Source organism: Heptranchias perlo, chromosome 10 (assembly GCF_035084215.1).
Source record: "Heptranchias perlo isolate sHepPer1 chromosome 10, sHepPer1.hap1, whole genome shotgun sequence".
Classification (NCBI taxonomy): Eukaryota; Metazoa; Chordata; class Chondrichthyes; order Hexanchiformes; family Hexanchidae; genus Heptranchias; species Heptranchias perlo.
Genome location: NC_090334.1, coordinates 35,153,653 through 35,180,460, shown reverse-complemented (window position 1 = coordinate 35,180,460; position 26,808 = coordinate 35,153,653). Strand labels below are relative to the sequence as shown.

The following is a 26,808-nucleotide window of genomic DNA, read 5'->3' as shown; positions in this document are numbered from 1 at the left end:
CTGTCACATTATTGCACTCAAGCAATTCTTTTATTGTTTTTCAGTTTACTACCCACTTGCTGTTCAGTCGATTTCTTATTTTTTTCCCCTTTTCTGAAGGTGTTGACTCATTCTGGGGGCAGTTTCACAATTGCTGGCCATTTCCGGGTCACAGAACTCAGCCGAGACCAGGAATCAAAGCTGGTACATTATAGGGTAGAAATTGGTCCTCGACGTACCTGTTTTATGGGTGTAAACGGGCGCAACAAGGGTCGATTTGATCAGCAACATCCTGCGCCTGATTAGCGCCAGGGATACGGGTACTGCCTGTTTTAGGCGGCTGCCCAGGTGCCTACCTAAAACAGGCAGTAGGTCCCTTACATGTCTTAGGACCCCTGCACTAAATTGGTCAACGATGATTCATCGGTTGTTATGGCCTAGGCAGCAGCTGCCACCAAAAACGTAATTTAAAAAAAACATTCCTGTGGACCCAGGAGTAGCAGGGTCGCTCCTCCTGGCTCCACAGCACCCTGAGGGCTGCTTTCGGCCTGCAATCGATTCCCCTTGTGTTGTCCTTCCATCTCCCTCCCAGGACTTACCTTGGGGCTGTTGCTAGCGAGGCAGGTGGCCTGAAATTAAAACGCTTACAGTAGGCGAGGTTCCTCTGGAGGTGCAACAAGCACTGGCAGTTCACCCAAATTATTACAACTAGGCCCAAGGCTCAATTTCAGGCGGGCCTCAAGCCTCCTGATTGGGGTGTGCACTGTCTGCGCGCTGTTGGTAATGTGCCCAAAAATGGACCATAGCCAATTTTTATCCCTTTGTGGCTCACTTTCACTTTAGGCAATGACTTTACCAACAGAACCATTGGAGGAGACTACCGCTGGAACTTTCAATTTTGGCGGTGATGTAAAACAGGTGATATCGGATCAGCTGCCCATTATACATCCCGCCTGATTTTCTTTTACATTGAAGTCAGGAAGAAAATATTCGTCTAGTGCAATTTTCTTATGCAGTTGAGTGAAGTCCATGGAAGGGAAAAATCAGGCGGATTGTGTAACGGGCGATCGATCTGATATCGCACGTTTTACATCTCTGACAAAGTTGAAAATTCCACCCTACTTTTCCTTTCCTGTCTGTGTGCTAAATCAATTTTCTAAAGGGAAAGACCAATTAAATCTTGACTAATTAATTAAAATAAAGATTCATTTTGATATCTCACGCATACACATAAGTGATAAGGAGACTAAACTGCACCTCGCATTATTATGTATGTAGCTTCACGACCACAACGTGAAAATGCCTAGACACAATTTCCAATTTTTTTTCTGCCTCAGTTTATGAATTCATAAAAGTAGATTGTCAGCCATAGGGAGGAATATAATTCACCAAGAAGACCATTACAGATAATAGTCCTGGGATGAAAAACACAACTTCATCTGAAAGTAAAACAAGTGCTTAAAACAATCACTGAAGAAAAATACCATGTGAGGCGTGTAGGCCTAAATTAAATTATTTGGTACATTCATTCAACTATGTAAGAAAATTGCACTGGACAAATATGGGGAATAGATTTTCCTTGGTTGTAATTTTATTGAAAAGTTGACATGAATATAAAGCAGTGTTCTCTGCTTTTATATTCACCTTGACTTTTTGCTAAAATTACTAAACAAAGAAAATAAACCTGATCATAGACATCCTGCTAATGACTGTCCACAGATTGGTATCAATGTGCGACATTAAGGGAAAGTAGTTGCTAAATTAATTGAATGGCTTGTTATTTCAAAGGAGAAGTTACCTCAAGCAACTTATGAATGAGATTAAAGGTTTCTTCTGTTGTGGCATTTCCTAATGTTCCGGCCAGGTCTTCCATCAATCCATCTGATAGGTCCCACGGTGTGTATGAATCCATCTGCTAGGGACAACTGTGTTTATCAATCACACTGATAGGTCGCAGTTTGTTAATCAATCGGTCTGATATGTCCCAGCGTGTTTATCAATCCCTCTCATTGGTCCCATTGTGTTTATCAATACATTTGATAGTTCCCAAAGTGTTTATCAATCCCTCTGAGAGGCATCAGCGGCAGCTGGGCCTGAGCAGCGGGCCCATAAAAAGCGGGGGAGGAGGCCTCGAGACCAAAGGCACCAATGGCGGCGGACCTGAGCGACGGCGGACCTGAGCGGCGGTGGACCTGAGCGACGGCGGACCTGAGCGGCGGTGGACCTGAGCGACGGACCTGAGCGACGGCGGACCTGAACGACGGCGGACTTGAGTGGTGGACCTGATTGACGGCGGACCTGAACGGCAGATCTGAGTGATGGCGGACCTGAGCAATGGAACTGAGCGATGACGGACTTGAACGACGGCAGGCCTGAGCAACAGACTTGAGCGGCAGCGGACCTGAGCGATGGAACTGAGCGGGGGACCTGAGCGACGGACCTGAGCGGGGGACCTGAGCGGGGTACCTGAGCGGGGGACCTGAGCGGGGGACCTGAGCGACGGACCTGAGCGGGGGACCTGAGCGGGGGACCTGAGCGACGGACCTGAGCGGGGGACCTGAGCGGGGCACCTGAGCGGGGGACCTGAGCGACGGACCTGAGCGGGGGACCTGAGCGGGGGACCTGAGCGACGGACCTGAGCGGGGAACCTGAGCGACGGACCTGAGCGGGGGACCTGAGCGACGGACCTGAGCGACGGACCTGAGCGGGGGACCTGAGCAACGGACCTGAGCGGGGGACCTGAGCGGGGGACCTGAGCGACGGACCTGAGCGGGGGACCTGAGCGGGGGACCTGAGCGACGGACCTGAGCGGGGGACCTGAGCGACGGACCTGAGCGACGGACCTGAGCGACGGACCTGAGCGGGGGACCTGAGCGGGGGACCTGAGCGACGGACCTGAGCGGGGGACCTGAGCGACGGACCTGAGCGACGGACCTGAGCGACGGACCTGAGCGACGGACCTGAGCGACGGACCTGAGCGGGGGACCTGAGCGGGGGACCTGAGCGACGGACCTGAGCGGGGGACCTGAGCGACGGACCTGAGCGGGGGACCTGAGTGACGGACCTGAGCGGGGGACCTGAGCGACGGACCTGAGCGACGGACCTGAGCGACGGACCTGAGCGGGGGACCTGAGCGACGGACCTGAGTGGGAGACCTGAGCGGGGGATCTAAGCGACGGACCTGAGCGGGGGACCTGAGCGGGGGACCTGAGCGACGGACCTGAGCGGGGGACCTGAGCGGGGGACCTCAGCGACGGACCTGAGCGGGGGATCTGAGCGGGGGACCTGAGCGACGGACCTGAGCGGGAGACCTGAGCGGGGGACCTGAGCGGGGGACCCGAGCGACGGACCTGAGCGGGGGACCTGAGCGGGGGACCCGAGCGACGGACCCGAGTGGGGGACCCGAGCGACGGACCCGAGTGGGGGACCCGAGCGACGGACCTGAGCAACAGTCCTGAGTAACGGAACTGAGCGGGAGATCTAAGCGACGGACCTCAGCGACGGAATTGAACGGGGGACCCGAACGACGGACCTGAGCGGGGGACCCGAGCGGGGGACCCGAGCGGGGGACCCGAGCGGGGGACCCGAGCGGGGGACCCGAGCGGGGGACCCGAGCGGGGGACCCGAGCGGGGGACCCGAGCGGGGGACCCGAGCGGGGGACCCGAGCGGGGGACCCGAGCGGGGGACCTGAGCGGGGGACCCGAGCGGGGGACCTGACCGAGATTATTCAGTGAAATCGAAAACAACAACAAAAACATTGGTGATTGGTTGGTGAGTATTACAGTTTTTTTTGTTCTCTAAGCTAGGGCAGTGGTTTAAACTAAGAGCTGGGAAACAATAACTTGCTGTTACTTTATTAAATGAATAAGTTAAACTGGATAAACTAATTAGTTACTAAAACTGAAATAATAAACGATTGAATAAAAAGTTTAACTAATTAAATATATAAAACAAGGTTAGATAGGGATGACAGGTGGTGTGTTGTAACTGCAGCATGTGCGGGTTTGCAGAGAGCAGCGAGATCCCAGGCAACCATATCGGCAGTAAGTGTCTGCAACTCAAGGAACATCGGCTCAGAGTTGTTGAGCTGGAGTCTGAGCTGCAGACATTGCGATGTATCAGGGAGGGGGAGAGTTATCTGGACACTTTGATCCACGAGGCAGTCACACCCCTCAGGTTAGGTAGTAGTTTAGATTTGGTCAGTGGTTAGGGACAGGAGGATGTGACTGCAAGTCAGGCAGGTATAGGAAACCAGGATGAAGTAATGGAGAAGCCTCAGCCCTTGACCTTGTCTAACAGGTATGAGGTACTTGCTACAGGAATGAATGAGAACAAAGAGTGCAGGGAGGATGGGCAAACTGACCACGGCACCATGGTACAGGAGGCCATTCAAGTGGGGGCAGTAAAAAGGAATGTGGTAGTGGTAGAGGACAGTATAGTCAGGGGGATAGATACTGTTCTCTGCAGACATGAGCGGGAGTCCTGAAGGCTGTGTTGACTGCCTGATGCCAGGGCTAAGGACATCCCCTCGTGGCTGGAAAAGATCTTGGAGCACGAGGGGGAGGATCCAGTTGTCGTGGTCCAAGTAGGAACCAACGACATAGGTAGAACTAGGAATGAGGTTCTGCTGAGGGAGTTTGAGGAACCAGGGTCCAAATTAATAAGCAGAACCTCAAAGATAATAATCTCTGGATTTCTACCTGAGCCATGCGCAAATTGGCATTGGGTCAAACAGATCAGAGAGTTAAATGCGTGGCTCAAAGAGTGGTTTAGGAGACAGGGGTTTCAATTCATGGGGCACTGGCACCAGTACTGGGGAAAGAGGGAGCTGTTCCGTTGGGACGGGCTCCACTTGAACCGGGCTGGGACCAGTGTCCTGGTGAATCGAATAACTAGGGTTGCAGATAGGGCTTTAAACTAAAGGGGGTGGAGGGGTCAGGTGAGGGGAAATGTAGAAATCTAAAGAGAAAAGTCAAGGCAATAGAGCAGTGTAGCAATTTGGATAAAGATAAACAGAGAATGACACGAAGGGTCAGAGAGTTTAACGATAATAGTGCATCAGCGAATAAGGTCAAAGCAGGGAATAATGGTAAAAAGTCAAAATTAAAGGCTCTTTATCTGAATGCAAATAACATTCGTAACAAGATAGATGAATTAGTGGCACAAAATAGAGATAAATGGGTTTGGTCTAATAGCCATTACAGAGATGTGGTTGCAAGGTGACCAAGATTGGGAACTAAATATTCCAGGATACTTGACATTTTGAAAAGACAGGCAGAATGGAAAAGGAGGTGGGGGGGAGCCCAGATAATAAAGGATGATATCAGGACAGTAGTGAGAAAAGATCTTGGCTCGGAAGATCAGGAGGTAGAATCAGTATGGGTGGAGATAAGAAATAATAACGGCAGAAAACTTAGTGGGAGTAGTTATAGGCCCCCTAACAGTAGCTATACAATTGGACAGAGTATTAATTCAGAAATAATAGGAGCTTGTAACAAAGGTAATGCAATAATCATGGGGGACTTTCATCTTCATATAGACTGGACAGATCAAATTGGCAAAGATAGTCTGGAGGACAAGTTAATGGAATGGATTCGAGACAGATTCTTAGAACAATACATCATGGAACCCACCAGGGAACAGGCTATTTTAGATCTTGTATTGTGTAATGAGACAGGGTTAATTAGTAATCTCATAGTAAAGGATCCTCTAGGGAAGAGTGATCATAATATGACAGAATTTCACATTGAGTTTGAGAGTGACACACATAAGTCCGAAACTAGAGTCTTAAACTTAAATAAAGCCAATTACATAGGTATGAGGGGCAAGTTGGCTAAGGCAGATTGGAAAATTAGATTAAAAATTTGATGGTAGATAAGCAATAGCAAACATATAAAGAAATATTTCAAAATTCTCAACGAATATGCATTCCATTGAGAAATAAAAACTCCTCGGGAAAATTGATTCATCCGTGGCTAACTAAAGTTAAGGATAGTATTGGATCAAAAGAAGGGGCTTATAATTTTGCGAAGAAGAGTAGTAAGCCTGAGGATAGGAAGCATTTTAGAAAGGATGACCAAAAAATTGATTAAAAGGGAGAAAATAGAATATAAGAGCAAACTAGCAAGAAATATAAAAACGGATTGTAAGAGCTTCTACAAGTATGTAAAAAGGAAGGGAGTAGCAAAAGTAAACATTGGCCCCTTAGAGGCTGAGACAGGAGAAATTATAATGGGAAATAAGGAAATGGCAGAGAGATTAAACAAATATTTTGTATCTGTCTTCACAGTAGAAGACACAAAAACATATCAGAAATAGTGGGGAACCATGGGGCTAAAGAGAGTGAGGAACTTAAAGTAATTAATATCAGTGGAGAAAAAGTACTGGAGAAACAATTGAGACTAAAAGCCAATAAATCTCCTGGACCTGATGGCGTACATCTTGGGTTCTAAAAGAGGTGGCTGCAGAGATAGTGGATGCATTGGTTGTGATCGTCCAAAATTCCCTAGATTCTAGAACGGTCCCAGCGGATTGGAAGGTAGCAAATGCAACACCACTATTCAAGAAAGGAGAGAGGGAGAAAACAGGGAACTACAGGCCAGTTACCCTGACATCTGTCATCGGGAAAGTGCTGGAATCCATTATTAAGAAAGCGGTAACAGGGCACTTCGAAAATCATAATATGATTAGGCAGAGTCAATGTGGTTTTATGAAAGGGAAATCATGTTTGACAAATTTATTAGAGTTTTTTAAGGATGTAACTAGCAGAGTAGATAAAGGGGAACCAGTGGATGTAATATATTTGGATTTTCAAAAGGCATTCAATAAGGTGCCACATAAAAGGTTGTTATGTAAGATAAGGGTTCATGGGGATAGGGGTAATATTTTAGCATGGATAGAGGATCGATTAACAGACAGAAAGCAGAGAGTAGGGATAAACCACTCATTTTCAGGTTGGCAGGCTGTAACTAGTGGGGTGCCGCAAGGATCAATGCTTGGGCCTCAGCTATTTACAATCTATATTAATGACTTAGATGAAGGGACCGAGTGTAATGTATCCAAGTTTGCTGACAATACAAAGCTAGGTGGAAAAGTAAGCTGTGAGGAGGACACAAAAAATCTGCAGAGGGATATAGACAGGTTAGGTGAGTGGGCAAGAAGGTGGCAGATGGACTATAATGTAGGAAAATGTGTGGTTATTCACTTTGGTAGGAAGCATAGAAAAACAGAATATTTTTTAAATGGTGAGAAACTAGGAGGAATGTAATTTGTTCCTTATATCCATGACGGCTTGAAAATCATTTGTATGTTTATAACCCAGGACAAAATGTTATTGATGATATCTTCATGCAACATGTTTCATGGAACATATCCATGATTGCATGAAAAGGACTGACTAACATGGTGAGTTATAAAGCTATTTTTCCTTCTCTGTGATCTGAGATAGATGTGATGAAAGTCTCCTCATTCAGATTACTGGTTAAGGACACAGGTAAAATGGATTTGAGCAGTCTCCAATTTGTTCCCAGTGAACATGAATAAATGAGAAGCTGCCCTCCAAATTCATAGCTAAAAACGTACACAAGAAAAATTAAAGCAGCAATTGTAGGTACAATCTCAAAAGGACAAAATGTCATGTTTTGGTTTAAAAAGAGACATTTTGGTCTAAAAGGCAGCTTGCAGCTGGAAAGAAGCTTAAGCCAACTATAGTCGTCAGTCTTTTAGCTCCTTCATTGATTTCATTAGGACTTAATTCCTCTTAATGCTTCACTTATTATTGTTCAGATTGGAATTTATTTTTTTAAAGCAGATTGGTTTATCTTGGCATTTAGTTATGAAGCCATTTTATGAATTCACACATCCAAGAACAAAATGAACATTGTGGATATATTCCTACTGTTAACTGTATAAAACATGCAGTGGTATTTCGTCAGGGCTGTGGAGAGATCCACTGTGCACTTGCTTGTTATCCCAGTTGAAAGCTACAGGATGGTGGGGAAATGCTTTAATCATAGGCTGAGATGAAGCCATAAGGGTTGCAACACTATGAGGCAATAAAATATTCAGTATCTTTTTCCTGAAAAGATCAGGATCACTGTGATACTCAGTTTGGTGACTGATGAGAAGTGATGGGCTAATACATTTAAAGGGACACCACTGACAAAAAGTGGTTTTCAAACACCCAGGTGGGGGAGATAATTAGGACTATGTGCGATAATGTAAAACAGGTGATAGCGAATCACCAGCCGGTTTTACATCTCTCCTGATTTTTATTTCCATCCATTATGGCTTAGAATAACTAAATTATTCTTACCCCATGACTACAAAAGATCCAGTTTGTATCTCAGCATTGTGTTCCGGTTAATATATTCAGCCTAACAGAGTATGACATAAAGGGAGCCCAAATAGCTCCTGAAAATGGATGCCATGCACAGAAAAAATGGGTATTAATTGTTTGCTCCCATTTTGCACCTTAATTGCACTGCATTCAAATTCCCCGCATGGCTGTTTAAATAGTTGAAACTGACTGCACCTGATGAGGGTGCACCAATGTCATCTGCATGCAAATGAGTGTCAGAGACCTGCATACTCGGATTTACTGCTCTGGAGAGGGTACAGAGTTCATGACGGGGGCCGAAGACAATGGTTTCGGTCTTCCCAATGTTTAGAGGAAAATGCAGCTCATCCAGGACTGGACGTTGGACAAGCAATCTGACAACGCAGCAGGTTGATAGAGGTGGTGGAGTGATAGAGCTGGTTGTCAACGTACATGTTGAACCTGAACCTGACCCCATGTCTATGGATGATGTCGCTAAGGTGCAGCAAATAGATGAGGAAGAGGAGGGGGCAAGGATAGATCCTTGGGGTACTCCAGGGTTAACGGTGCAGGGGCAGGAAGTGAAGCCTTTGCTGGAAATGGTCAGGATTAGGGTTAAAACGTAGAGAAGTGTCATTTAAGAAGCCCATCTCAGAAAGGGTGGTTAAGAGAAAAAAATGTTTCATATGGATGAGGAGCCACTGAAGCTTTTAGCAGTGGGCATGCTTGTGCTGTGAAAATGAGTGATGGTGAAAGAAGATTTAGAGGAGTGAAGACAAGGAAGCTTTGAGACAAGTTCAAAAGTAGAGAGATTGTGAGGGGAAGAATGTATTGATGTGCACACAAAAATCACCTTCACCTTGGTAAGAAGCACAGGCGTCCAGTGCCCTACTTTGCTATTTCTGACTGGGTCAAAGAGTATTTTCTGGTGCTGCATCCATGTCCATTGGGCAGTGTGGCCAGAGTTCAGTTCCTCTGATATCTGCTGTGAAGTGTTGCATTCAGCTGTTTTAAAGACTTTTTTTTTGCCTCATCCAGGGTACGGAACTGGCCTCCGCCTCTCCACAGCCTGCAGCAGCACTTCTGTGGTCATCTTGTCAAACTGAGAAGCCTTTTTCCTCCTCCTCTTGCTGCTGCCATTCTCTCCTTCCAGAGGAGCAAAAAAACTTAATCAAGTAATGGAATGTTAAAACCAGCACAGAGCACTTACATTGCAGGACAGACTTCAGTCACTAATACTGTGAAAGGATTTTACACTAAACTTTCAGCCAGCTTCTATATTTGAAACTTAAAAACTTATCAGAAGCAGCCAAATACAGTCACTTACCTTCTTGCAAGAACCTTAGGGACAGTCAATTTTGAATGTTCTGCTGCACTTCCTTGCCCCTGGCTCCTCTTGCTCTTTGCCCCTTTAAGTTACCTTGGGACTTTAAGTCTGAAGATGCCACTGAACTTCTTGTTACCTGGATGGCCCCCACAATGCCCACCCTCCTTATGCAAACGGTTGCCTCCATGAAATCAAGGCACTCTAATTTTGCATTGGGCTCAGTGCACTTCCTGGCTCTTCCTCTGCCCACCTCCAAACAATGTTTTGTGCAGAGGTCTCAAGAAAATAAAAGCCAGTTTTTGTGACTGTTCTTGCTCTGCTCTGTGCTTCTGAAGGCTGTTTCTAAGACGAGGCTGTGTCTTTTGGTGAAAGGGTACTGCCACTGATGGTTATTACATTTCTCATTAGAAGTGTATTGATAGGTAACTGCAACAGTAAAAAATAAAGCATGCTAGGGGAATCTGAATAAACTAGTATCTCCATCTCAGGAGCTGGCTCTGTCAATATTTAGATTCCTTCACCACATTAAACTTTTTAATGTACAGCTTCAATCTGTTGAGCTGATGTACCACATAACGAACCTGAACCTTCAGTTAATTCAACTGGCTACCCATGGTATCCAAATAGATCCAGAAACACCTAGAAATCCCATAAAAGCTGAAATTTCAGGCAGTCAAACTGCAAAGTTGACAACGTTTCCTGAATACATTTTGCAGACAGTGGGGAAAAATAAAGATTAGGGGTATGGTTGACTATCAGTTCTGTTATTCAGGTGTCTTGTACTGAGTTTCTGATGTCTTTAATACAAAGACCATGAACAGACATCGGGGAACTGATACTTAGGAATGAAATGTTCACCATGTAAAGATATTTCTAATTCAGCTCATTGTGGATATGTATGAAAAATCGGTCTGCATTTGCACCCGATAATGCTTTAGGTTTACCGAGCTCGAAAGTTTTGTTTGCAGGTGCATATGCAACGAGCCCCGAACCAGAATGATGGGTTGGGCAGATATGGAGGGGTGGGTGGAAGTCCTGCATTGCTGGAACTCTGCCCCGTAGAGAAGAATCTATCGCTCCAATTTTAACCGGAAGCAGCAATCGGGCAGGTGGGTGTGGGACCAAGGTGAATGCCAAATCCTCCTGAAGCCCGAGCAATTTTAACTCCTGGGTCTCATCTGTGTGCCGCAGGTCAACTGCCCGCTTGTGACAGGCAGGATGTGACAATTGGCTGGTGAATGGGAGCAGAAATTCGGGCAGCAGGAGATCGTAACTAGAATTTCATTCTGGTGGTGAGATGATATCAAAAGGTTAAGGACTGAAGGATTCTGCTTACAACTGAAGCAATGTCTTCCAAGTGCTGTACTTTTAAAAATTGATATGCAGGTGCATGAATATACAAATACTTTTGATTAAAAAAAGCAGTTTAAATTTGTCATCCAATTTTTTTTTGTCTGATTTTCTTCCCTTCTCCTCTCCTGAAGACATGTTGGAGTGAAATTACACAGCAGGGAGTAATCTTCAGGAACTTTTTCCCTGGTTCTTCATATCGAGCTGACAATTGTACTAAGACGGAGCCTCACAACAAGACTAGTCCTGTCCTCACCCCCTCACCCACTGTCTGGAAACCTACACTTTCATCCAATATTTCAATGGTTACATTTTGTGCTGTGAATATTTGGCATTTCTGAATTAAAACTATTCTTTGCCAGGGCGATAGGAAAATCAGAGGAAAAAAATTGGACGACAAATTTAAACTATTACATGACCGCAAGTGCCCTCTGAACCTCTGAATTTGGCCTCCTTTGTCTCTTCCCTCCTTTTTCTTCACCTTTGGTGACCGGGCCTTCAGTCCATTTACCTCACGCTTCGGGACTATCTTTCTAAATCCCTCCAACTTGCTGCCTCTTGTCCCACCTTCAAAACTTAGCTCTTTGGATACACCTTCGGTCACCTTTCCTAAATCTTCTCCTGCTATTGCTTGGTGTCTATTTTTGGTCTCTGTGAAATGCCTTGGAACATTTTACCATGTTAAAGTAACTATATCAATGCATGTTATCGTTGGCTGCTGATCTTCATTTGTAAACTTATGGGAAAGATTTACCATTAGTTTTCAGCAAGGTTGCAGTTGGAGAAGAAGACCCTGCCATATCATTAATACCAATAGCAAACATCCCTTAACTTTACAACAAGTGCACAAAGTGAATTAAATTTTTAATGTTACTGTTTGAGAAACTCTAGGAGCTCAATTTTAAACTTAAATTGAGGGTGTGTTGGGGGCGGGGGGCTACAAAAATTGCAAAAATGCAGAGCGGTTTCGGAGCCCGGCTCCAACCTGCCGACTTCCGAGTTTCCCACAGACGCACCTGTGAGCGCGCGGGCATCCCGATTCCCAAAGTCCCGTCGGCAATTAAAGCTGGCAGGATGATAGTTAAAGAAACAAATGTACCTCATCGAGGTACTTAAGGCACTTTACTTGTGACATATTAGGTAGTTAGAACGATTTTTAACTTACCTGGGCAGCTTTCCCACGGCTTCCGATTCACGCCTGGTGAAACCAAGGCAAAAATAAACTAAATAAATGAAATAAAAAATCATTGCACAAAGTTAAAACACAAAATCAACCTACCTTTCCACTCTGTTCTGATGTCCGATGTCTCCCTCTCCGGTGTCCCTCTCAGCCCCCGATGTCTCCCTCTCCGGTGTCCCTCTCAGCCCCCGATGTCTCACTCTCTGATGTCCCTCTCAGCCCCCGATGTCTCACTCTCTGATGTCCCTCTCCCCAATCTTCCACTCTCCCCCCGATCTTCCACTCTCCCCCGATCTTCCACCTTCCCCCGATCTTCCATTCTCCCCCCGATCGTCCACCTTCCCCCGATCTTCCACTCTCCCCCCGATCTTCCACCCTCCCCTGATCTTCCCCTCCCCCCCGATCTTCCCCTCCCCCAATCTTCCACTCTCCCCCCAGATCTTCCACCCTCCCCCGATCTTCCACCCTCCCCCGATCTTCCACTCTCCCCCCGATCTTCCACCCTCCCCCGATCTTCCCCTCCCCCCGATCTTCCCCCCCCGATCTTCCCCCTCCCCCCCGATCTTCCACTCTCCCCCGATCTTCCCCTCTCCCCCCCAATCTTCCACTCTCCCCGATCTTCCACTCTCCCCCAATCTTCCCCTCTCCCCCCCAATCTTCCACTCTCCCCCGATCTTCCACTCTCCCCCGATCTTCCACTCTCCCCCGATCTTCCACTCTCCCCCCAATCTTCCACTCTCCCCCCGATCTTCCCCTCCCCCCCGATCTTCCCCTCTCCCCCGATCTTCCCCTCTCCCCCGATCTTCCCCTCTCCCCGATCTTCTACCCTCCCCTGATCTTCCCCTCCCCCCCGATCTTCCACTCTCCCCCCCCCCCATCCCGATCTTCCATTCCAGAGCCAGATGACGTCTCGCTCTCTCTCTTTCTCTCTCCCCTGCCCCCCCTCGGCATTGCAGCTCCTGTCGGCAGCCAGTCTGTCAATCAGGGGCTGCTGGGCACGAAACCCGGAAAGAACTTTAATCACCATCAATTACGATGCAATTACGTCAGAAACGGTAAGTTTTGTTCATGTGGGTTTGCCATGCGCACCTTCACCCCCCCCGCTGCCAACCTGCCACCATTTCAAAATTGGGCTCTAAATGTCAGTTGGCCTTAAATTTGCTGTAGTTAAATAATGGTATAATAAGAGCTTGTGAAAAGGGTTCAATATTCCCCTATCTCCTTGAACCTCACTCACATGATGGATTACTAACTTCACCTGGCCATGAGGGAAATGGGACCTGTAGTTCTGTGAATCTTCATCAGCCTGAGTGAAAGAGGTGACAAGCTTTCTGAATATACAACTGATCTTTGCTATTGGAGCTATAGAGATACAGGGAACCTCAGATGCTGTTGATGATCTGTTATCAAGGGACCTTGATTGGAATCACCAGTAATTTGGTATTATGCTAGAACTTTCACCTTCGCTGCCTGAGTGTTGATATGGCAGAGCCCGTTGTCGAAAACAATGGGATAAAAATCAGACTGCTTCTACAATGAGCGGGGTGATTCGCTCTGTCAGGTTACTGCCCAGGTGATGAAGTTGGATATGAATTCCTTAGTGTCTGAATTAAATAAAACAAAGACCAGAAATCTAACCTCAACAACCTCCTCAGCAGTAAGTTCCCTTGCTATTTAATAAACAGAGGCAAAGAAACAGCAAAGTATAGTGTAAATATTAAAATAAATTGCAAATTTGAAGGAGATCTTTATTGGTTTTCGGGCAGTGCCACTACATGCACAGATAGGCCTACCTTATAGCTGGTTCACCCACTCCTATTTGTTACTCTGTATGTAATTCATTCCTATCCATCCATCATTGTATAGAAATACTCCCTGTATATTGCAATTCCTTGGCACTAGCTATTCTTGTCTGCGGAAAATTAACTTTCACCGAATGGAAACAGATGCAATTTGATAATGTACACATTAGTAAATGAAAATCTCTTTTGAATACGTGGCAAGAATAAGCAATCAGTTTGTGCCAAGCCATGCTCCAATAAAAATTCTGATTATTCAAGATGCGTTTATTATAAGTAATATAAGGGGAAGCGTAAACATACAAGACTTGTGCTCTGTCTTCTTCCAAATAGGAAAGATTCTTGTACTACCAGTTATAGTTTAAAGCATTCTGTACTGCTTCTTCATTTGAGAACTTTACTTATAAAGATAGAATTACCTTGCATTTAAATAGAGCCTTATCATGTCCTCAACATGCCATTGAGTGTTTCACAAGCAATGGATAACTTTTGTTCTGTAAGCAAACTCAGCAACCATTTTGTGCACAGCAAAGTCCCACAGACAACAAATAAATATTGGCTAAGACACTGGGAGAATTCCCAGCTCTTCTTCAAATTGTGCCATGAGATCTTTTACATGTACCTGAACTACTGGATTAGGCAGACAGGGCCACAGTTTAATATTTAAGCTCATCTGATGGATGGCACCTTTGACAGTGCAAGATTCCCTAAGGATTATTGAAGTGTCAACATAGATTAACAACCTCAAGAGGAGCTTGAACCCACAACCTTCTGATTTAGAGGCAAGAAATGCTACCAACTGAGCTAACCTGATACTTCACACAACTGACACTTCAGTTACACTATTATGTTTTTTCATCAACATCCACTACTCACACTTCCACCACTGAACGACTGAGGCTTAAGTTGATCCACCAGCTGAATAATGAATGCCCTGTAGCTTTCTCTGTCAGTTAGGACTGAAACACGGTTATTTGCTTCATTCATTACTGATACAACAAGCGCTAAAACATATTTCAGCAATCTGATCTTGCAGAAATGAACTGACACAAAAGCATTCTGGCTCACAATCTGCAGGGATGTTAGCCTAGTGTACTAGTGTACTATTAATCTGTCAATTAGCTACTTAACTGACCTGGATATGGAATAATGCAAGCTTTGCATCTTTTGGGGAATGATGAACATTCCTACTACAATCCTTAAAGGCCCAGAAAAACATTACCATAACTTTAGGTCAGGAATGTGCATCATCTCTGACATGTTCACACCAGCAGGTTTTGAATTAAATCATTTCCATTGTTATTTCATTTTACAAATGTATTGATTGCTTAGTTTAGGTTTCAAAATGCTTGGCTTAGTTATTGTCACACAATAATTTGGATTCTCGAGCTCCAGTTTATTTCAACCAGACAATTACACTGGCTTCTTGAATTAATTTGGGCCAGCCCATCTTCCATGTAGATGTATTTTTAATTTCAGTTCACTTGAAATTTTGATTTATTCTTCATTCTTCAGTCACCATCAATTTGAATTTCACCAGAATGAACAGCTTCAGATATTTTTTGCCTGAAAATAGGGGATAGTTACATCAAAGTTTCATCCTGTCTGCATTGAAGATTAGAAAGCATAATTTTTGATGCCCTGTTGTTCAGGCCACTGCTAAATTGGGGACTATTTTTTAGGCGGCCCTGGCAGCTGCCTGATATTCAACATTGAAATGAGGCTGCTGTGCTCATTTAAGACCCAGACTCCTAAATTTGTTTGCATTGGACAGAGCTTGCGATGTGCACACACATAGTATGGTCCTGTTCTATGAATTGATTTGTTCTAGTTCAAAATTAATAAAATGAGTTTCCTCATAACTGATTATTTACAACAACAACTAGCTCGCATTTATATAATTCCTTTAACGTAGGAAAACGTCAACGTCCCAAGGCAATTCACAGAAGCATAATCAGACAAAAATTAACACTGAGCATCAGAAAGAGATATTAGGACGGGTGACTAAAAGCTTGGTTGAAGAGGTAGGTTTTAAGGAGGGTCCTAAAGGACAAGAGAGAGGAGGATAAATGGAGAGATGAGAGGAGGGAATTCCAGATCGTAGGGCCTAAACAACCTGATGGCATGGCCACCAATTGTGGGTGAAGGGAGTGAGGGATGCAAAAGAGGCCAGAGATGGAGGAACACAGAGTTCTCGGAGGGTTGTAGGGCTGGAGGAGGTTACAGAGATAGGGTGGGGCGAGACCATGGAGGGATTTGAACACAAAGATGAGAATTCTATAATCGATACGTTGGCAAATTGAGGTCAACGAGCACTGGGGTGCTGAGAGAGCTGGACTTGCTACAGGTTAGGAAATGGACAGCACAGATTTGGATGAGCACAAGTGTATGGGGCATGGAAGATGGGTGGTTGGCTAGGAGAGCATTGGAATAGTCAAGTCTGGAGTTAACGAAAGCATAGATGAAGGTTTCAGCAACAGATAGGCTGAGGCGGGGCAGGAGGAGAGATGTTCAAGAGGTGGAAGCAGGCATTCTTTGTGATGGAGTCGGAAACTCAGCTTGGGGTCAATTAGGACACCAAGGTTGCGAACAGTCTGGTTCAGCCTGAAACAGTGACCAAAGAGGGGGATGGAATCGGTAGCGAGCGAGTGGAGTTTGTGGCGGAGGCCGAAGACAATGAGCCCGATATTAGGAGGGAGGCGGGTTGCCAGCGGGGGGTTGACTGGGCGTGTGGGTAACCCACCCAGTAAAATCGGTGGGTTCCCCACGCGATCGTAAGTAAATTGAAACCACTTCCCTTGGCTTCCAGGTTTCGTGCTGGAAAGCTGCGCAGCGGGCGGACGGCGCACCCGCATCATAGGCTGTCAGCTGGAGGAGCCCTATTTAAAGGGGCAGTCCTCCACTGACTGATGCTGCAGAAAGGAGCCAAAATTACAGCATGGAGCAGCCCGGGGGGGGAGGCTGCTCCCAGGTTTAATGATGCCTCACTCCAGGTCCTAATGGATGGGGTGAGGAGGAGGGGGAGGACAGAAATCTTCTCCCCGGCAGATGGAAGGAAGCGGCCTGCCTCTGCCACCACGAAGGCCTGGCTCGAGGTGGCAGAGGAGGTTACCAGCACCACCAACATATCACGCACCTGCATGCAGTGCAGGAGGCGCTTCAATGACCTAAGTAGGTCAGCCGAAGTGAGTACACTTACTCATTCCCCTAAACTCCGTCTGCCACATCACTGCCCCACCCCACATCTCCTTCTGCACTGCCAAAACTACTCTATCACATCACTCCTCACACCCACTCAAAGCTCATCCTCATCTTACCTGCACTTACTCACCTCGCCAGTACTCATCCCACCACTACCACTCAACCCAATCCTCATACAATCTCATGGCTCTGTCTCATACTCACCCGCTCATGCATCTCTTTCACGGTCAGCCTCGCCCCACCTGCCACTACCAATGCTGCAGCTACAGGGCATGCATCACATATGTGTAGTAGGAAGCGTAAGGCAAACGTCTCGTGAGCATGAAGGGGATGCACAAGGGTGTTTGAGGGTTTGTCATGGTTTTTACTTATATTTGATTTCTGATCAACTCACATTACGTATTACATTGTCACCACTACTGCCACGTCTTGGCCATTCTTGACTGGCTTGTGCAATAATGCCCTTTCATGAGGTTCTCCATGAACACTCTTGATGCCACCCGTTGGGTCACCCTATAGTGGGTGTATGTGTAGTTGCACAACTACTTTGTGCAGGTGCCTGTTGCGCAGCACTGTGTTGTGTAGCTCCACGTGGCGGAGGTGGACGGCGTGCCTGACGAGGCTGGTGATGTTGCTCGTCCTCCAATGGAGTGATGAATGCAGCAATGAAACCCTCCCCCCACCCAGTCCTGACGGTGTGAGTGTGAGGGGGTCCACAAAGTAGGTAAATGTGTTTGGACAGCAGAGTTAAGGGTATGATTTAATAACTTGGAGTGTGGAGACAACGGTGTGGCAGGTAAAACATTGTCTGAGGTGACAGAATGCCCTGCTGCAATGAATGAGGGTTTGCCCCACACCTGTTAAATGGACCTTTGCAGCTGCCACTGGCTGCTGGCTGCAACACGTCTGTTTAAACAGGGAGTGTTTCCCCCAGCATGGGAAACACACTCTGGGTAGTCCAAAATCCGAATCCCCCTAAAATCTTCAATTAATGAGGTCTGTAAACGACCTCAAGTACCCAGATAATGATCTTAAGTGGGATCCCACCGGCTTTGATTGCCGGTAGGAGTCCTGCATGCGGGGGCTGCGCGCGCACCGATTCACGTCATTGGGGAGCCCGGAAGTGGACGGGTTGGAGCTGGGCTCCGGACCAGCTCCAGGAATCCCCAATTTTAGGAGCCCCCCCGCCACAAATGCACCCGCTCGGCCATCTGAAAATTGACCCCAATGGCTCTGGCCTTCTCAATGTTTAATTGGAGGAAATTGCGACTCATCCATGACTGGATGTCGCACAAGCAGTCTGACAACACAGAGGCAGTGGAAGGGTCGAGGGAGGTGGTGTGAGGTGGAGTTGGGTGTCATTAGCGTACATGTGGAACGCGATGTCATGTCTTTGGACGATGTTGTTGAGGGGAAGCATGTAGATGAGAAATAGAAGGGGGGCAAGAATAGATCCTTGTGGGACTCCAGAGGTAATGGTATGGGGACGGCAAAGAAGCCATTGTAGGAGATTCTCTGGCTATGACTGCATAGGTATGAGTGAAACCAAGAGAGGGCAGTCCCATTCAGATAGACAACAGAGGAGAGGCTTTGGAGGAGGATGATGTGGTCAACCGTGTCAAAGGCTGTAGAGAGGTTGGGGTGGATAAGGAGGGCTAGTGCACTACTATCACATTCACAGAGGATATCATTTGTGACTTTTATTATGGCTGTTTCAGTGCTGTGGCAGGGTGGAAACCTAATTGGAGAGATTCTATCATGGAGTTGCGGGAAAGATGGGCACAGATATGGGAGGCAACAACACATTGAAAGACTTTGCAGAGGAAAGGGAGGTTGGAAATAGGGTGGTAGTTTGGAAGGACAGCGGGGTCAAGGGTGTGTATTTTGAGGAAGGGGGTGGTGATGGCAGATTTGAAAGGGAGGGGGGCAGTACTTCATGAGACGGAACAGTTTAAAATATCAGCTAACGTGGAGGCCCAGAAGGGAAGTTGTCAGAAGTTTTGTGGGAATAGGGTCGAGAGAGCAGGAGGTGGGTCTCATGGACAAGATGAGTTTGGAGAGGGCATGAGGGAAGATAGGAGAGAAACTAGAGAAAGATGCGAGTTCGGGGATTGGGCATTTATCTCATTTTACTCATCTATAGGACAGAGATAAATTCATTCTTTATTAAGCTAATTCACTTTTAAGATAATTAGGTAAAACCTCCCTTGGGTGCAATTTCTTCAAAATTTGTATGCTTTTAATCTATTGTATAATATTTATTAAGCTTTTGGCTGTTTTACAAAGGTCTAATGTGTACTTAACCTGGTTTTGTTTCCAAAGGGAAAGTGACATGTTTTGGAGCAGATTCCTTTATTGTCTGGAAATGAGAGGCACTATTAACTGCTTCATTACTCTTTGAATGCTTTTGATTGACTGCAGACCTGTTTATCACATTTTTTAAAGGTGTGCTTTTTATTCTTTTGTAAGACATTTAGTATATTTTTTGCAGTTGAGTAACATTTGGAAATTGCATAAATCATTGCATAAAATAAAATGAAATAAGTAAACTACAGCTTTCTAATGTGTTGAAAGAAATGCCGATCCTAATGTGTTATAAAGTATCTGTATGAAGTATGTTTTGAAAATATATTGACAATTTTTATTTTAGGTATTTGCATCAGCCCAACATTTTCAGTGGCAAGGAAAATGTACTACTAGCACAAAGGAAATTTTAAATGCATTTATTTGATTCTTTAAATTTTCATAGAAATGTTATTGTAATTTGTTTAGTTATGTTTTTCTCTGGGATCAATTTATCCTGAGAGAACCACTGATAAGTGGACACTGGGCTGCATGCACACAAATAGTTGAGCAAACTGGGGGAAGAAAAGCACAATATAAAATGCAAATAGGATTCAAACCATGGTCTTGCGTCAGAAGGCTGCACCTTTTTAAACTGCTGTAAAATTTGAATATTGCTATCTCTGAAACACCATCTTCAAGGTCGTATTACTCTCTGGTGGCTGCTATTGTAAGGGCACTGTCCTGCTGAAGGACACTGGTGGTGTTTCATACGGTATTTTAATGCTGAGTTGTTAGTCATTCCTGCCTCTCTGTAGTGCTATGCTGCAGATATCCTGGGGCATTGCTCAAGGCAGAAATTGAAATAAAAATGAAAAATGTTGGAAATAAACGTCAAATCCATCAGCATCTGAAAAGAGAAAAGACACACTGGGGGAGATTTTGCCCAGAAAGGGGGCGGTAGTACCCTGAAAATGGCGAGATATGATTTACTGCCCTGTTCCCGCCAATGGTGTTTTATTTCAGGTTTCCAACATTTGAGTTGTTTTCATTTTATCCCCACAAGTTAAGATACAGAGTTGTGTTCACAGAATTAATATAATCAGCAACCTTTATTACACTTAGGGGGAAGAATTGGATTGGGCCTGTTTTTGGACGGGGGTAGCACAATCTGCAATTATCCTGCGCCCAATGGTCCCTGCGCAGACAGGCCGAGATTTTCGTCAGGCCTGAGGACTTACCTGCAATCTGCGTTGGAAATCAGCGTTGAACTAAGATTCCATGCAATTCTCACTTTCCACCAGCAGGGGGAGCGCCAATCTCTTAAAGTCAGGTCATCTGTTAGAAATCTCTTAAAGGTGGCTGGTGCCTGTTATTTGCTGAAAATAACAGTCTGCTGTCTGCACCGAGTCTGAACCGAGATCTGACATCACACACGTAAAACACAGATGCAGGTTCCATCTCTATGTTTAAACACTGATGACTTAAGTTAAAATATTGAATAAAGGTTGTACACCACTAAATCCCACATCCTCCAATCTGCATGCCAGACCTCACCAATCTGTCAATCTGAGTTTGTACCAGGCCTACGACAGTGTGTGCACCAAGTTTCTCTGCTGATGCACTAGAGCTTTGGTGCAAGTGGTGGACAGAAGGAGGGGCATCCTATATGTGCAGGGGGTGGGTGGAGGGGGGGGGGCGGTGGCAAGAGCCCTGCAGACATATATCCAAAAGGCAGTGGGAAGTATTAGGGGATGAAGTCAATTCCAGGTGCACAGCATCATGAATGTGGATGCAGTTCAGGAAGAAGTTCAGAGCTTCTCCTACCAACTGCATCATGCACTACACCCCACATACCAACAAACTCTTTCCATCAATACTCAACTCTTCCAACCAAATGCTTCCTCTCACCCTTACACATTACCACTGTTTCAAGCCGCCCACCCACAACTCACAGGCCAAACACACTGGTAGCTATTCAACCATGACAGGCACATCACCCAGACACACGTCCCGCTTTCTTGCAGGAGAAGGTGGCGCATATCAAGAGGCAGCAAGTGGCAGTGGCATTTAGCCCCTTGAGCTTATTCTGCCATTCAATGAGATCATGGTGGACCTGTGACCTAACTCCATATACCCGCCTTAGCCCCATATCCCTTAATACCCTTGGTTCACAGAAATCTATCAATCTCAGATTTAACATACACAAGTGAACTAGCATCAACTGCCATTTGCAGAAAAGCGTTCCAAACATCTCCCACCCTTTGCATGTAGAAGCATTTCCTAACTTCACTCCTGCTCGTCCTGGCTCTAAATGTTAGGCTATGTCACCGCGTCCTAGTATTCAAGTGTAGGAGACCTCCAAAAACAGTTGTAAGTGTCTGGGCAGCCAGAAGCAATAATCCATCCACTAACATGTAAATCCTGCATGGTCTCTTTAAATAACGCTGGTGGGGGGTCCTCCAGGCACTCTAAGACACGTTCAGATGGTTGGGATTAAGACTGTGCGTTGAGTTGAGCGTTAAGTCCCAAAATGATGTCTATCACTTTAAATCAGTATTGCACTCTGATTGAAGCCATTTTCTCCCTACTTTACATGATTGCAGCGTTCATTATCTGCGCCTGTGCTAACTCCTATACCAAGATGGCGTCCGGCACACATCACGCAGGAAACATGCATGCGCATCCAAGACGCCATCTTGGATGTCAGCGAGGCCATGTAGCGCCGAAACAACGGGCGCTACACAGCCCAATTTAGCACCCTTAAGGCCCAATTTTAACTCTGGACCAGTTTTCGGCAGATTAATAGTATTGTGAGTTAGAAACTAAGGAAACAAAGGATTATAAAAAACTTTTTTTATAACATTATCTTTTTTGCCTCTTTTGGCCCCAATCTTCTTCGCCGCTGTCTTCATCTAGTGGGAACTCACTGCTGCTTCCCACTTAGGCTGCTGAATTAAAATTGCAATCGGGTCCCGATGATGTAATCGGGACTCGACATACATGCCTAAAAATTACCCCGCTGGCTTTGAGCAGGTGTCCTTGCCATCTGCTCAGTTGAGCAGGTTAAAATCCGGAACCATCAGTTCCTAGTGCCTCCAGGGTGAGTAAGTTTCTGGGCAATTTTAACTGCTTACCCGCCCGATTTCTGCCAGGTGGGTAGGGTTAAAATCACCCCCTAAAGTTCTTTTCCACTGATTGAAAAAATAAATGCTTATCAGTTTATAATGTTTTGTGAATGAAATTAATTCAAAATATAGATTGCTTATTCGGAACATTATTTTTCTCTCTTCTACTTATGGTAGTGAAGTAAGGAATTTCATGGTGCACCATATGACAATAAACCTCCCACCACATAGATAATAAATTACCTTGTTTACTTTATCAAGAATATAGTGATTAAATATAGATGCTATGTGCTAATATCATGTAAGTAAAGAAGAAAGAACGAACTTGCATTTATATAGCACCTTTCACAACCTCAGGACATCCCAAAACACTTTACAGCCAATGAAGCACTTTTGAAGTCTCGTCAGTGTTGTAATGTAGGGAAATCTGGCAGCCAATTTGTGCACAGCAAGGTCCCACACACAGCATAAAGATAAATGTCCAGATAATCTGTTTTTTTGGTGGTGTTGGTTGAGTGCTAAATGTTGGCTAGGGCACCAGGAGAACTCCCCTGTTCTTCTTTGAAACGTGTCATGGGATCTTTTATGTTCACATGAGAGGGCAGATCAGTTTTGGTTTAACATCTCATCCAAAAGTCAGCACCTCCTACCATGCAGCACTCCCTTAGTAATACACGTAAGTGTCAGCCTAGATTCTGTGCTCAAGTTTCTGAAGTAGGGTTTAAGCCTCCAACCTTCTGATTCAGAGGCAAGAATGTTACCACTGAGCCAAGGCTGACATCTAAGGTATTAATGTCTCTGAAATGTGTTACATTTATAGAACAAGGGTTTAAATGAAATTATCTGGAAATTTCTGTCTAAGCCATTTCATTGCTACGTGAATATCCTTTTGGCTAAGCATAGATGAGATTACTTCACTTACATCCTGACTGACATTCAAATACCCTTTGTACACTATTATACAGCACTGTGCAGAGATATCCTTTGACTTTTTACAAATGCAGCAAAACAAAGAAGGTTCAAAGGGCCAAATGGCCTACTCCTGCTCCTATTTACTATGTTTCTATGTTTACGGTTTATAAATGATGACCTAATAGCTTTTGATGAAACACTGGGGTCCCACCATACGGACCTGGAATTGAATATTTGATTGACATATTAACTCACATTTAGGCTATAATTAACTCATTTATTACCAATCGTTGACTCGTGTCAGTCTTCCAGTAGGTAGACCAAGCATCTTCTGGTAGTGGAGCATGCCATCTGTCCATGAAAGAAGCTTCAGCAGGTGTGACCAGACCATAGCCTAACACCGGCATGCGGCCCCTCAGCTCTGGCAATGAAGCCTTCAAAATCCAGGCAGTTCTGTTCTTGAAATATCTGCAAATGAAAGGGAAGGTTCTGTGGATCCCTGAGACTCTTTGGTTCGCACTAATGTTACCGCAAAGATAAATATCTTGGGATACCGTGCGCCAGGGTACTTTATTCTGTAAAGAATGCTTCCTGTCAGATGGATCAATATGATGGCTATTAGGAAGTCTGTGGCCCAAGTTATCCCATCTTTCTAATCGAATCAGGAGGTCGCATAAACTGAACAAAAGCAAAATACAAAATAAAGAAGGACATTTTTTTTTTAGATATTTAGGCCCAAAATTCCTGCGGCTGGAGATAGCAGAAACTCGATTTCCACCCTGGTCGGGTTGGCCCGGAATATAAGGCGGAACTCAGTTCTGCTGGGATTCTGTCCTGTTTAGAGTAATTGTTTCAATTCTAGATCTTCTGACCACCCATCCCCATGTCACGGCGAGGAGTATCTAGGCTGCACCGAAAAATTCCACCCTTTCTGCCTTTGAAAAGCCTCAACAGAATTCACATCAATTGAGAGCTGATGTGAGTCCTCTTTGTGGCCTTCTGAAAGTGACAAACCTTCATTAATAAGATAATATTGATTACCTTCTCTAATTGGAATGGCTCCACTAGGAGCTGATGATTGAAAAAAATAAGTTTCTCTTTGGCCCACTTGGGCCTCGGGGGACCTCAAGCAGAGTGGCATAGTCGGATTGCATCGGGCTGGGGCGGGTACCAGTGACATATCCTTGCAGTGCTGGTCCATCCCGGCTATGTAAACGATCCCATCCCTGGGATTGGGGGCAGGGTCTCCAGACTGGGGCCAGGGCAGGCAGAAATTCTGCCAAACTTACACTGGCAGTGTAGGCCCCCAGGAATTTTGGGGCCTTATACTTTAATAAAATGTTTCCAATTGCTCTGCAGTGGAAGACACCTTAATAAAGAACACAGTGGTGTTTTATTCCTCTCGGTGGGTGAAATCTACTAACTCTTTGCAAGGCTGCCAAATGAAACTCTTTGTTTGAAGTGAGAATTCCATCTTGAAATTCGGAGAGCAACAAAGCAAAGATTTTCAGGACAAGTCCTGCCCTGCAGTATTGCACATTCTATCGCCTGGTCATAGAGCAAGATTGATGGCAATTATGAAGAAAGCTATGACTTAGAAAGGATTAAGTGAGGTGGATGGTGGTATTAGGAATAGAACAAAATAATCTGTGCTAAAAAAAATTGAATTATCTAATAATATGGATTAAGTAACATAAATAACACAGAAGGTTGGAATTTTGAGTTTAAAATATGAATCATCAGGGAATTCGAATTAAGCTGCTTTGAACTAAGAGGGTAGACTGTACACTAAAAATAATTTATGCTGCTTCATAGCATAATGGCTGAGGGCATGAGTGCAGTGGCCATTGCAGGCATCTTGCATTGAAACAATTTATGTAAATCAGAAGTTAAAGTAGAAGGATAATGCTTTATACAACATCTGACAAATCTGCAGGTATCTCAGTTGTGTGTGTTTTGTTTAAATCTAAAAAAACTTGCTGCCATTCAAATATTACATTTATCCACTCTTACAAAAGCAGCAATGTAACAGCCTTTAGATATATACCATTGAGAGAGAGACTGTGAGTTGGTGATAAGGAGTATGTGGACAACATGGTAAATTGAATTTAGAAGTGTGTTGCTGAGACTGAATGTAAAGCAACTAAAAAATGATACTTGAACAGTTAAATATTTCCATTAAAGTTACCAGACATTGCTATAAATTTCTACTGCAAACAGTGGAGATGCTGGATATTCTGAGTACAAAAGGATTCATCTACCTTTGGGATGTCCTTGAGGCACCATGTTGTTCTCTCCAACATAACATCCACCTTCGGCAGTCACTACCCACTGTGTGATGAGCAGCATTAACCAAACACCCGTAGGTTAACCTGGCACTCTATTGATAGTATGAAAGCATAAAATTGGTGCGACAGTCTATTCTTATATATAATTGACCAGCTCAGCACAGTGGAAGCAATACAATATCTGAAGATTATTACTGATTTAGTTTCTTGATCAAGCAACCATACCTGTAAATCATTTGGAGCAACTTTTAGAAAACTATCCCTTAACATTAGCTCACCTAATTTATCAAACATCTAAAATTCCTTCTGATCATATTTCTATAACATTTCTATAACTATGGCCATGATCTTTACATAACCTTTTCAATTTATGCCTATATGCTTTTGCTATGAGATCAAAAGCAGCAAGAATTGTTTGTTTTACCACATAAAAGTCTGCACTGTACATTGGATCTACAGGTAAATTATGATACCAATCTCTCTATCCAATCTATAATGGTTTGGTAACAATGCGAATGCCTTTAAACGTCTGTCTGTCATTCCTTTCCTTAAAATTTGGAATAAGGTTATATTTAATAAAGATATGGGCTGAATGCACCAGACCCTCATTCACTGTCTTGTAGTCAGTGTGCCAAATCTGGTACATGCCAAAGCCTTTTTCTGCATCTTACCTGCACAGCTTGGTTTTGTGTTATTTTTCTGCCTCCAATGCCGATCAGTACAATTCAATCCCAGTTTGAAGCTTCTCTCTCTTGAGTCAATGCTGGCTCTCCTCCATCTGTGCCTCTAACTCCATCTTCTGCACCTCCAGTTGGGGTGTTCTTTTGGATCTTTCAGGCATTTGCTTATCTTACACCAGGTCAATTTTTGGCATTGTTTCCCTAGTATCTGCCTTTAGTTTCTGCTTATTTCATTAAAACATTTAATAGCCTGTCTCATCTACGATTGGTATTAATCTTACTTTAGTTGCCACCAATTGTTACTGTTTGGGTTTCTTTCCAACATAATTTTCTCAGGCAAATTACTTAATATCAGTTTTCATA

General features: G+C 44.7%; 1 long non-coding RNA gene across 1 annotated transcript; it reads right to left on the bottom strand.

The window, feature by feature from the left end:
* Nucleotides 1-1,808: 1,808 nt before the first annotated feature.
* Nucleotides 1,809-25,949, bottom strand: LOC137326408 (uncharacterized). Its single transcript, XR_010964193.1, has 5 exons — nucleotides 25,739-25,949; nucleotides 23,762-23,945; nucleotides 12,140-12,172; nucleotides 9,157-9,443; nucleotides 1,809-1,891 (listed from the first exon to the last, which is right to left on the bottom strand). It is a non-coding gene; the product is annotated as an uncharacterized lncRNA (long non-coding RNA).
* Between the last annotated feature and the right edge of the window lie 859 nt (nucleotides 25,950-26,808).